The following is an 11940-nucleotide window of genomic DNA, read 5'->3' as shown; positions in this document are numbered from 1 at the left end:
AAAAAAGTAATGTAGGACACCTACTAAAGGAGTTTCGGTGAAACTGTCTGTTTACTGTTCTAAATGAATGTGCTACATTAAAACAAAAAGGAAATGTGGATCTGTTATTTCCAACTCGTCCTCTGAACACCACAGGATGGCGCTAACACACAAGCTGCAAGAAGTAAGTTCTACTGCCCCTCTGGACTGACTTTGTTTCACCGCGAATAACGTTATCTCACATCCCGTTCACTGTTCAGGTCGCTACTTCAGGCTGTGGCCGACAGTAATGTTAGCTACACATCGCGGATAAAATTGTTCGTTAAAGTCGTTATATTGTTTTGGGGACAATCACATGGCTGGATAACTAGCTTGTCTTGTTGTTCAATATACTGTCAAATTATGTTTACTGATTGCCAACTGTACACAATGTTATTGACTTTGGATCTCGCTAGCATAGAGAGCCGAAGTCACGCCCTTCTACTTCCGGTCCATGGGACCTTAATTCGGAAAAAATATGAATGAGAGTCAATGGAGAGATAATAATTATTTTTTGATCCTGTTTGAATTGAGCCATGGATTACAAATATGATGTCGTAAATTTAAAACATTATTTTTCAACCGAAGAAAGTCTCCCTTTATTGTTAAACTGTTGAAGTATAAGACGGTGAAAATACGTAATTAGAAAGACTACACACTTCAATGTCGCATGGATGACGTCTCGCTGAAGCTACGATGTCTGTGTGTATCGTACCGGGGATGTAACGTTACTCTAATGAGCAGAGGATCTTGCTTGTTCTTTTGCTTATGTGCTTAAACTGATAAAACACTTCACTGGATAAAACACAGCAGGTAAGATAACGTTACATGTGTTGTGGAACAGAGCTAAGTTAGCTAGCTAGCTAGCTAGTTGAGCATCAAGCAAGGTGACGTAATTTGTGTGAGATGAGAGATGTAGTTCACTGAGCGGTTTCACACAAACCTAAGTGGTCATATGACAAACCTACAGCTAACTGAGACTTGCTTCGGTTGAAAAATTATCTTTTAAATTGACGAACATCATATTTGTAATCCATGGCTCAATTCAAACGGGATCAAAAAATAATTTGCCTCTCCCCGTTCACTACCGTTCATATTTTTTCCAAGTTAAGGTCCCATGTGGTCCACCGGAAGGGGCGTGACTTCGGCGCTCTATTGCGTTAGCTTTCTGGCTCGTAGCTGAGCGGACTATAAATATCTCCCGTTGCTAAGGGAGGCAAGTCGTATCTAAGGTCCTTCCGATTTCCTGGAGGAGTGAACAACGTTTGCGTTGCATAAGAAGATGCATAAGATCCCATATGGATGGGAATGATTGTTCCAGGTATTAGTCAAACCGTCAGGCGTAACCAGGGAAACAGAGTTATTGTTTGTAAAAACTTTAGATTTCGATTGTAAACTAATTAAAATATAAACTAATGTTTTAAAAAGATGTTATTATTAAGTGACCATGGTATAAGCGGGTTAATGCCCTTCGAGGTGTCCATTGTCAGGTATTAATGGACTCCGCTGCGCATCGGACGGTTCATGCCTCGCCGTCGTCCATTAATACCTGACAATGGACACCTCGAAGGGCATTAACCCTTACATATATGAGATCTTATTTTGGAAAAAACAAACATGTAACCTACATTGGGAAAAGCGAGAGACAAATACTGTAATAATTTGATCACATTTGAATTGAGCCATGCATTACACAAATGATGTTTGTGAATTTAAAAGATAAATTTGAAAAATGTTTACAAAAACTTAAAAGTAAAAATGATAAGTTGTGGTTTTAATTATTGAGCTTTTGAGTTGTTTGGTAGGACAGAATCAGGTTAGCTGCTCCCCCTGCTTTTAATAAAATAATAATACATTTTTATTTATAGGCACCTTTCACAACACTCAAGGACACCTTACATGTACAAATTATAAAATATAAACAATTAGTCTTTATGCTAAGCTAAGCTAATAGCCTTGTGGCTCTAGCTACCTATGTAGTGCACATTAGAGTGGTATCCTCATGTGTTACTATATTGTCACTGTTTACTAAGAACAATGTAGAACCAAAATATTTTCTTTTTTGGAATGAAAGAAAACTATATGTCTTGTTGATCTTGGGGATACATTTTTGAAATACTCCAATGACTTTTAAAATGATTTCATAAGTGTAAGAAGAAGAATAGTTTTTTTCACTGGACGTTGACGATATTGAAATTTTTCCTAAACTGAATGAAATACTCTTCCGACTCCCCCCAAAATCACACAAGTGCAGTAAGATTAGTATTATTATGCTGGAGAACATTCAGGATTTTAGCTCTGAATTCATGTTTTGCCATAAAGGGACACTTGCCTGTTTTAAATAAAGGACATCAAAGCAAAGCAGATTAACACTGACGATCCCGTATTGGCATTTCATGATTGAAACCATGTGGCCTTTTACAAAATCAATACTTTTTAGGCTCTGTTTCTCTTCATTCCTGTCCACTTCAATTCTTGATCCTTGACTTTAAGTGAGAAATATTTGCAGCTAGGAGGATCCATAATTAAATCTACACAGAGATAAAGTAGGTCAGCTGCAAGATGGGTTGGTGGGTGGGGGGAAGGAAATCTTTTCCACTTCAAAATAATGGACCTAATTTACGGCATTCATCAACTGAAAATGACTGAATACAACTTCCCTGCCCTAAAAACCTAAAACAAAAAAGAAATACGTAGAAAATTATTGTAATGAAGAGTCTACAAAATGATCAATTCAAAAGAGACAGAGTACTGCAGGCGGGTGGTGCCAAAGAAGAATGCTCAAGCTATTTTGTTTGAATATATAAATACACTTGATCTCCTTCAATGCCACTGCTAACCCCATTGAGGCGTAGAGGCAGCTCAGATCCAATGTTAAAGGAGGCTAATTACTCCCAGTATCTCCCACACTCCAGGGAGGCCAGGTCATCCAGAGGACAGCCATGTGAAACATTCCTGCAGCCTGCTGCTGGACCTCCCTCCCAGCTCAGTCTTCCCCTGTCCTCCTTTCTCCTCCTTTATCCATCCTCCCCCGTTTCCTCATCTTCCTCCTCATCCCTCTGTCCCATTTAGAATCACTCACGTTTCCTTTCTCTCCATCTTGATCGCTCTTTCCAATGTTCACTCAGTCATTTGTTTTCATTCTGCGATGGCAGTGAATCTATTCAGCCATTCATCAATTATTTTCTGGGGCAGGACGTTCGGATACACTGATTTGTTCTGATTAAATAACAGATCTCTGAGGCTGTACTGACTGAGACACAGCTGTGCTTTGAAGTAATGCTAATGTCAGCATGCTATCATGCTCACAATGACAATGCCAACTTTCTGAAGTTAAGCGGGTAGAATGTTTACCAAAGGTACCTCAAAATTACTATTACTAAACTCCATTTGGATTGACAGCTCAAGTGTAAGAAATGGAGGTATTGTTGTATTTAGTCTGGCTGTACCCTGAATGTCCTGGATACTTCCCATAGAAATGCTTTGGAAATACTTATGTTAACTTAAGTTAAAGACATACATTTGCCAAACCAGTTAGTCATCGTTCCTTGAAGCCTACTCTCTCGTACAACCGAAATACATTGTTTGAAAGCAATTCCAAAACATAAATCCCACCTTAGTGCAACTTGTCAAAGTAAGTTTTCAAGTGTGACATCTGTCTGTGCCTCATTCTGATGCACCAACACTGTTACTACTGACCCCTGTGGCCAAAGAGAAGAAAACACCCACCACATGTTCCTAATGTAGAGGAAGCTGCATTTTCAGGGCCACATTTCTATGACCGCATTTCTATGACCCTGGTTACCGAACGAAACTGGCATACTGAGCGTCAACACCTTTATGTGTCGGTTTTACAAGAGAAAAAGTTTCAAGAATGAAGACTTACTGATTGATGAAGACTTACTGGTTGTTTTTTGTCTGGTAAGCTTTTCTATGGGAAACATCTGGGATTGTCTCCCGCACAGTGAATTAGCTATCATCCAGCTGTAATAAGGCTTAGCTTTGCGAGTAATAACATTAACATTATGATTAGCATGCATGACACAACTACAGTATGCTGACTTTCGCATGTAACATTTAAATGCTGGCTTGTTAGCATACTTACATACTGATGTTAGCATCTTATATTGAAATGAGTACATTTAGCATGGTAGTGTGTATTAAGCATGTTATAGTACTGACATTGAAGTACAGTTAAGGTTGATGGGAGTATCATGTTGTGTTCGACAAGTGCAAACTTTGATCTATTGGTGGTACCAGATGAACAGTCAGAGGATCTCCGAAGTCACTAGGATTTATCCAACGAGGACCATGTACCATGTACAAGTTCTGTACCAAAGATCTACACTTAATAAATAACCCTAACCATAAACCATTCAAAAATAACCCTAACCATAAACCGTTAGAAACAATTTACTTTTTAGAGTTTCTCTATTATTATTATTAAGGTGTTTGTTGTGATTGCGTCAAAGTCACCAAGGAAACCATAACTATACAAAACCCCACAAACACAAATCACATCTTGGGTTTGTTGAAACTGTAAAATTCTTTTTTTATCTACTCCTCATTTTGTCCAAATATGGCGTTGCACCAAATGGTAAGTAGTAGCAGAATGACCAACTATAACAGACCCTCAGCCTTCCTTTCAATTCTTTACAAGCAGTTGTAAACCTTGGAGCCTGCAACCACTGAGTGGTTATTTATTAGTGCAATATATCTCTTTATCACTGTCACACACGCAGCAATGGGAAGACAAGGACTGAACAGGTTTAAAAGGGCTCTCTGTAAGTCAAGCTCCTCTTTGAAGTTTTCTAAAGGATTGCATCTGGCCTATTAAACACCTGAAAATCAAGAGTCAAAGCCACTCATGCTGATTAATAAACGGTTGCCATGTGTTTTGGAACATGGTAGTTATATTCTCTGGTCTCCAACCAAACTGTAACCCTGACCTGTTGGGGATTATGGGAAGTTTTACATTCATGACAATGAATACAATGACATTAGTCAAACTGATAAATCCTTATGTTGATCCTAAAACAACTAAATTAATTGGTAGATTTCAACTCACATATTGTGTTGGCTTACTGTAGACCCATTATCTATTACCGTCCTACTGAAGTAGAGGCAGAAAACATCAACACTGCTTGATAAATAGACCTACTTAGGTTTGCCAAAGTAAAGAGACTCATTTCATGATCATTTTTGGATGCTATGCAAATTATTGGAAGCAAAAATTCACAAAATGGTTGTAGCTATATATATAAATTTATTGCATTTACATATGTATCTACTGTTCAAAAGCATTCTGGGAAATATAGCTAATCACTCGGTTGTTAATAGAAAAAAATACAGCATTTTAAATCTCAGCAGCAAAGTCTGAATCACTCACATCTACCAGTACTCATTTAAAGCTATAGTGCGTCGTTTCTGTCTCCCCCATGAGGAATTCTAAGTAATGACAACAAAACTGTTGGCATGTCCTCATGATACAAGCCTTCCGTGATCACGCACAGCCCCCCCCCCCTCCTCCACGCAGTTGCAAATAGCCAAGGAGAGGGAGGATTAAGGTTAAGGTTATCAATTTCAGCTTTGCTTTTCCTACTATGACAAATCAAAATGTCTGCTGTGAAAAGGGTCCATGGCTTGAATGTAACGGACGTTCATTAATATAAAAAATGTACGCACTAAAGCTTTAAGGGACCTTATTGAGAAGCATCTAGTGCTGTGCTGCATTCTAGCAGGCACATATTTGACCATGCAAATTAGGATTTTGACAAAGGTAACCTTGATCGGCATCTGATGAGATCATAACTTATAGCAACTGTGTGGAGGAAGAGAGGGGGGCGGTGCACGGTCCCGTAAGGCTTGTCTCATGTTGACGTGGCAACAGTTTTATTGTCATTACTTAGAATTCCACAAGCTACGCACTATAGCTTTAAATCCTGGTGAACAGTGTTGTAAGAAGTTTTAACATTCCCTTATATTCAACTCTTAAAGGAACATGCTGACTTATTGGGACTTTAGCTTATTCACAGTAAGGTTCCAACTAGCCTACTGCTCCTAATAAGTGACAAAATAACGCCAACATGTTCCTATTTACATGTTGTGATTTGTATAGTCACAGGGTGTACAAATAACAAGGTCATATGAGACACAGCCATCTTCTAACCGTATATAAACTGGGAACTATATTCTCAGAAAGGCGAAGCACTGCTACTTCTGCTACTTGGGCGGAGTGATTTGCTAGCAGCACCTGAAGCCCTGTGGTGAGGAGCAGAGAGTTCGCCTGGAGTTCACTCAGAGTTGGAGTAATAGAGCCAACAATTACTAGATAGTAAAAGCATAGTGACCTTGTTATATGTACAACCCTGTGACTATACAAATCACAACATGTAAACAGGAACATGTTGGCGTTATTTTGTCACTTATTCGGAGAAGTAGGCTAGTTGGAACCGCTTACCTCCAGGATCTGTGCTAGGCTTAGCTAGCGCTGTTGGCATCAGACAGAGTTACACCATGCACAGAGATGAGAAGGGTATGTATCGACTTGTCTAACTCTGGGGGATACGGTGAATAAGCTAAAGTCCCAATAAGTCGGTGTGTTCCTTTAAATCCCCAAAGTTGCACATTTCCCACTGTTGGAATCACTCAGATCTGCTGGTAAACATGTGTTAACCTCAATGTGACACTGAAAGTATTGTGCTGCTATTTTTTGTATTTAAATTTTTTTTATTTAAATTGAAATACACAAATGAGAAGTTAGACAAAGGTGACTATGGTTTCTACATGATGATACACAACAACAACAACAACAATAATTTTACAGTATTTTATCATTTTACAGGTAAAAGTAAAACACTGTTGATGCTGCTTTGTGACAAGTTCATTTTTTAAAATGCAAATGAGAAATTAGAGGAAGGTTATGTAATGTTGTTGGTTGCATCAAAAACTAAAAAGTCATACCAATATTGAGTAAATAAGTAACTAATAAGTTTTAGTTACTTTTGAAGCAGAGTATCATATCTTAAAAGATGTCTGACAACAAAAGCAATTTAAAACAAAGCTGGTGATGACAGTAAATAAGTCAAGTCAATCAGTAAGAAATTGACAGATTTGTTTAAGTGCAGGTGTCAGTACATTCAAATAAAAGTAAGAAAACAGTAACGCGGATAGCAAACAAGGAGATCAACAACATAACTCTCATCATTGAAGACACACAGCCATAAAATCACACAGCATTGACAACTGTTTCATTATTTTTTTTTCATTTAGCTGCAGTACATGAAAGCTAAAACACAGAATAGCCAAGCCTTTTTTGTAGGGCTAAAAACTATTTACCATTAAATACCATTATTCCATTTGTCAGAAGATAGTTAAAAGTTCCAAAACAATATATTGAATTCCAAGGTTGTGTATTTAAATGTCTTCACCAGAACTCAAAATATTCCATTTCTGGACATACAAGACAGAGAAAAGCAGCTAATCTTCACATTTACAAGCTGGAACTAATTAATTATTAATTATTAAAATAACTGCAATGATTAATCTATTATCAAAATAGCTAAATATAATTCGTTTTTGGGTTAAATATCAGGTCAATGTTTTGGGCATTGTTGCTCACATAGTTAATAGTCAAAGTGCAGCACACAACTAAAAGCCTAATTATCTCAATTTATTATATGGATATCTTCTATTAGCTGAAGCGTAATTATACAGACAAATTAATTGATTAAAAACACAACTAAATCATTATATCATTGAAAATATATTAAACATAAATGCAGATCTGCTGGTAAACATCTGCTAACCTCAATGTGACACTGACCATGTGACATTGTGCTACAATTGTTTTGCTTAAATTTAAATACACAAATAAGGAGTTAGACAAAGGTGACTTTGGTTTCTACATGATGATACACAACAACAACAACAACAACAACAACAACAACAAAGATGTGTTATATTTAGGCACCAAAACAACTAGTTCAGTTCAGGAAAAAGATCATTGTTTGGATTAAAACATGTGGACTGTTTGAATTTGGTTGACCAATCACAACAGAGTGGGGCAGCTGACCAATCAGACCAGACGGGGCTTTTCAGGAAGGCGGGCCAAGAGCTCAAACTGACTGTTTCAGTAGGAGGCGCTGAAGCAATGGGCAGTATGAGAAACATAACATGTTGTTTGAACATCAAAGCAGGTAAACCCTATTCTATAGAGTACAAGAGTACACATATGAAGATGAAAAGGAGTATAATAGGGGCTCTTTAAAAGCATGGAGGTTCTGTGAGTTTCTCTTCCTCCTGCTTTTTGGGCTGAATCTTCCATCGCAGCTTGAAGTCAGTCCATCCATGTCTTTTTAGCTCTGCATCCAGCTGAACAGGAATAAAAGAAATATACAAACATTTTATTTATTAATCTGTACTAGTAGACTAGTTACAGTACAGTAGACTGTAGTTTCCTGTCATACATATTAAAAAAACTAAACAGAGAAAGAGTTGTACCTGTTGGAGGATCTGGGTGTTAGTAGCTGGATTGGTTATGTCAGCTCTAGTCTTGAACTTCATCCTCACAGTAGTCTTCACTTTTGAAACTGAACAGTACAACAAACATGTGGACACAAAACAATAAGACAGGTTCTGTCAATTTTTGTTGATAAAACTCAAAAGGATGGATCCAATGCTTTCTTTTAAAAAAAACATTGAGAGCACTGTTAAAGGTGCTCTAAGTGATGTGACGCGGTTTTTTAGGCTACAACATTTTTTGTCACATACAGCAAACATCTCCTCACTATCCACCAGCTGCCTGTCCCCTGAATACACTGTAAAAAAATGCGGTCTCTGAAGACAGCTCAGGCTCCACAAACGGCAACAAAAACAAACTGCGCCAACCTGCACAATGAACCATAACAAACTGTTCCAGCCAATAACCGACAAGAAGGAGCTGGTTGTGTCATGAATACGCATTGTGCAAGTAGCCTACGTGCTAACGCTGCTGCAGTGATGGCTCAACCAGCTCTTTCTTGTCTGTTATTGACTGGAACACTGTTTGTTATGGTTCGTAGGGCAGGTTGGCGCAGTTTGTTGTTGTTCCCGTTTGTGGAGCCTGGGCTGGCTTCAGATTTACGTTATCAATAATATTAATATTAATTTTTGGGGGTACTTTACTCTCTTGTGTATGTAAGTTGTATGTGATTTTGTCTGTTGTATTGTTTGTTTCATGTTGGACCTTGGATCTCAAGGGGCTACCCTTCAATAAACCTTCACTTAAAGAATGTCTTTGTGTTGTTTAACAATCACCTTGATGACAGATGAAAGGGAGCTTGATTGAACAGGTGCCATCGTCCCATTCATGGAGAGGAGTCTCAACGCTACAGTACTGGTTACCACCATCGTTTTTTGGGTTACCACTTCGCCAGTGTTTGAAGGAGCTTTGGGTTTTGTCGGACCAAGTCCACGGCACTCGGTACAGACCAATCCAAGGTTGAGCAGAGGCTGGTTTTGCAGAATAGACCGCATTGTTTTCTACATTGTTCTCGATCATCGGTAAGTCTGTGTAGTGTTCTCTGCAGTAGTCACGGGCATCGGTCCACGTTTTCAAAGTTGAGGTGAACACGTAGGTTTTCGTGTTTTGGTTTGTACCTGCAACAGACAGAAATGAAGCCAGCTTAACAACTCATTCAATTATTCCTGTTGCTGCATCACAGCTACTCAGAGTTAAAGCATTGGTGAGAATGAGATTGGTTGGTTAAAGGAATTCATTGTTGTTACTTGAAAATAACGTAAAACTGAATAATCATTAAAAAGTAATCCGTTCATTAAACAGTTTGGATTCAATGAACGAACTCGGTGTAAAAAGGGTCGAAGATGGAGTCAGAGAAGTTCACAAGGAGAGCTGAGATGCATCTGCAAAGCTTCAGGCCTGTAGCTGTGACATTTTTTCCTAAATTCATGAGTGAACAATTGCAGTCAGTGAGAAAAATCCATAAACTCAAATCTTTTCTTACCATTGTAACAAACAAAACTTCTGAGTGCTCCACAGGGCGCATCATTCCATGTTCCATCAGGGTACATTTCCACACACATTTCATTTCCATTTGTGTCTGATGGATTGCTTACAGCCCAGTTCTGGTAACCAGTTTTGCTCGTTTCACCAGTCGCTGATGATCTCCAGGAGTTGGAGTCATTGCCCATGCTATCCCTCCAGGATTTGGGGTCATCTGCCATTCCGATCCATGCCCATGAATAGGTGAAAGTAGGTTGTAGCCTGCTTATATCATCCATGCTTACAATGGTCGCCAGGTCAGAGTATTTCCCTCTGCAGTAAAGCTGAGCATCGGTCCAGTTCTTTGCCAAGTTAACATAGTAGTACTTACGAGGGGGGAAGTGAGAGCAGGAGTGGAGGCTGAATCCTGAGGGTTGGTGAGACAGGGCATATTTATTGTTTAGTGAATCATTTGAATGGATTACAAACACAATTTTAAAGGTTTCAAAGTAAAAGAAAAATCTGAAAAATGTATGTAAGGATTTGTATTAAAATAAAATAGTATTAAATACAAAGCAACTCATGCAGATTGTCAATGACATGACAACTGTCACTGTTTAATTCTTTCACTAAATAAACGTTCGGCTTCACAGTAGTGAAAGTCCTGAATGATAACAGCCAGAGCTGGCCAGTATTCCTGAGACATTATTATTATTATTATTATTAATTACACATTTCATAATTTTAATTTTTTATTATTTTAAAAACCCCACAGGAAAAAATGTCTTCTAGTGAAAATTATTTTATAAATTCTTTATTTTAAGTGCCAGCAGGGATCATAATGAATCCTAATTTTAACAGTGCATGAATCTCCACTCTCTGTTAATTTACTTTTATTTGACTCATCAAGTTTACAATGCCGTGGTGTGTGTGTGTGTGTGTGTGTGTGTGTGACACATCTTTCATCCATGACATCATGTAAATTATTTGACCTTACCAAGGAAGAGCAGAATCAGAGTAACGCAATCCATTTCTGATTTTTACTGCCAACAAGAAGAAAAAGATGTAAATAACAAATGTAACACTGGACTTACTAACCTCTGTGTGACCACACTAGTGTTTCCAGTTATTGTTGCTGATTTGGATCTCTGCACTGGTTGTTACTGGGAGAGGCTGGGAATAATGTAAGGTCCCCAAACTTCATTAATTAATAGGTATGATAATATATAATAGCTGCAACTACTTTAATGGGAGAAAGAGGAAGAAAAGGTTTATCAAGAAAATAAATGAAAATGCCTGTGTACCTTTATAAGTTTTGTATAGAAGCACCTTAAAACACTGCAAATTAGCAGCACTAGTTTGCTCTCTGTCGAAATAAAGTCAAAAAATTGAAATGCTGTTAAATAAATAATGTCTATATGCAAACAAGTTTAATAAAGCAAAGTTATCCCAGTTTCTGATGAGATGTTCAAACACCTTTTGACCTGCAAATTATCGAAATCATCTGATCATTTGTTTTCAGATTCCAACTATTTTGTTTCAATATCAACAATGTGAAACAACATGAGCACCTTTAAAATGTTGATTATAAAAAAACTCATCCTCTACCAGCTCTTAAAAAAGTTAGATAAGTATTCCCCTGCAGTCCTTGTTTATTATAAAAGTGCAATACAATTATAAAAGTATACTTACAAGTTTAAAATCCATTTGTTGAATGTTGTTATGAGGTTGAGATCTGAACTCTTTGCAGTTAATCCTCAGATTACAGAGAAAGAAAACATCGTCTTCACCCCCTTAGTGTTTGACAATATTTGAATATGCAAAGTATGACATTGGTCAAAGTCATACTTTGGAGGTTGGTTGCATCATATATATACTCTTTAATTACCATTACCATTAATTAAGCATAGTTGCAGGATTCTTTATAAGGAATGTAAATC

The 11940-nt window shown here is 37.7% G+C and overlaps 1 long non-coding RNA gene across 1 annotated transcript; it reads right to left on the bottom strand.

Moving 5' to 3' along the window:
* Positions 1-8050: 8050 nt before the first annotated feature.
* Positions 8051-9365, bottom strand: LOC120562710. Its single transcript, XR_005639812.1, has 3 exons — positions 9316-9365; positions 8521-8609; positions 8051-8391 (listed from the first exon to the last, which is right to left on the bottom strand). It is a non-coding gene; the product is annotated as an uncharacterized LOC120562710 (long non-coding RNA).
* Between the last annotated feature and the right edge of the window lie 2575 nt (positions 9366-11940).

This window comes from Perca fluviatilis, chromosome 7 (assembly GCF_010015445.1).
Source record: "Perca fluviatilis chromosome 7, GENO_Pfluv_1.0, whole genome shotgun sequence".
NCBI classification, from domain to species: Eukaryota; Metazoa; Chordata; class Actinopteri; order Perciformes; family Percidae; genus Perca; species Perca fluviatilis.
This window is presented reverse-complemented; position numbering and strand designations above follow the sequence as displayed.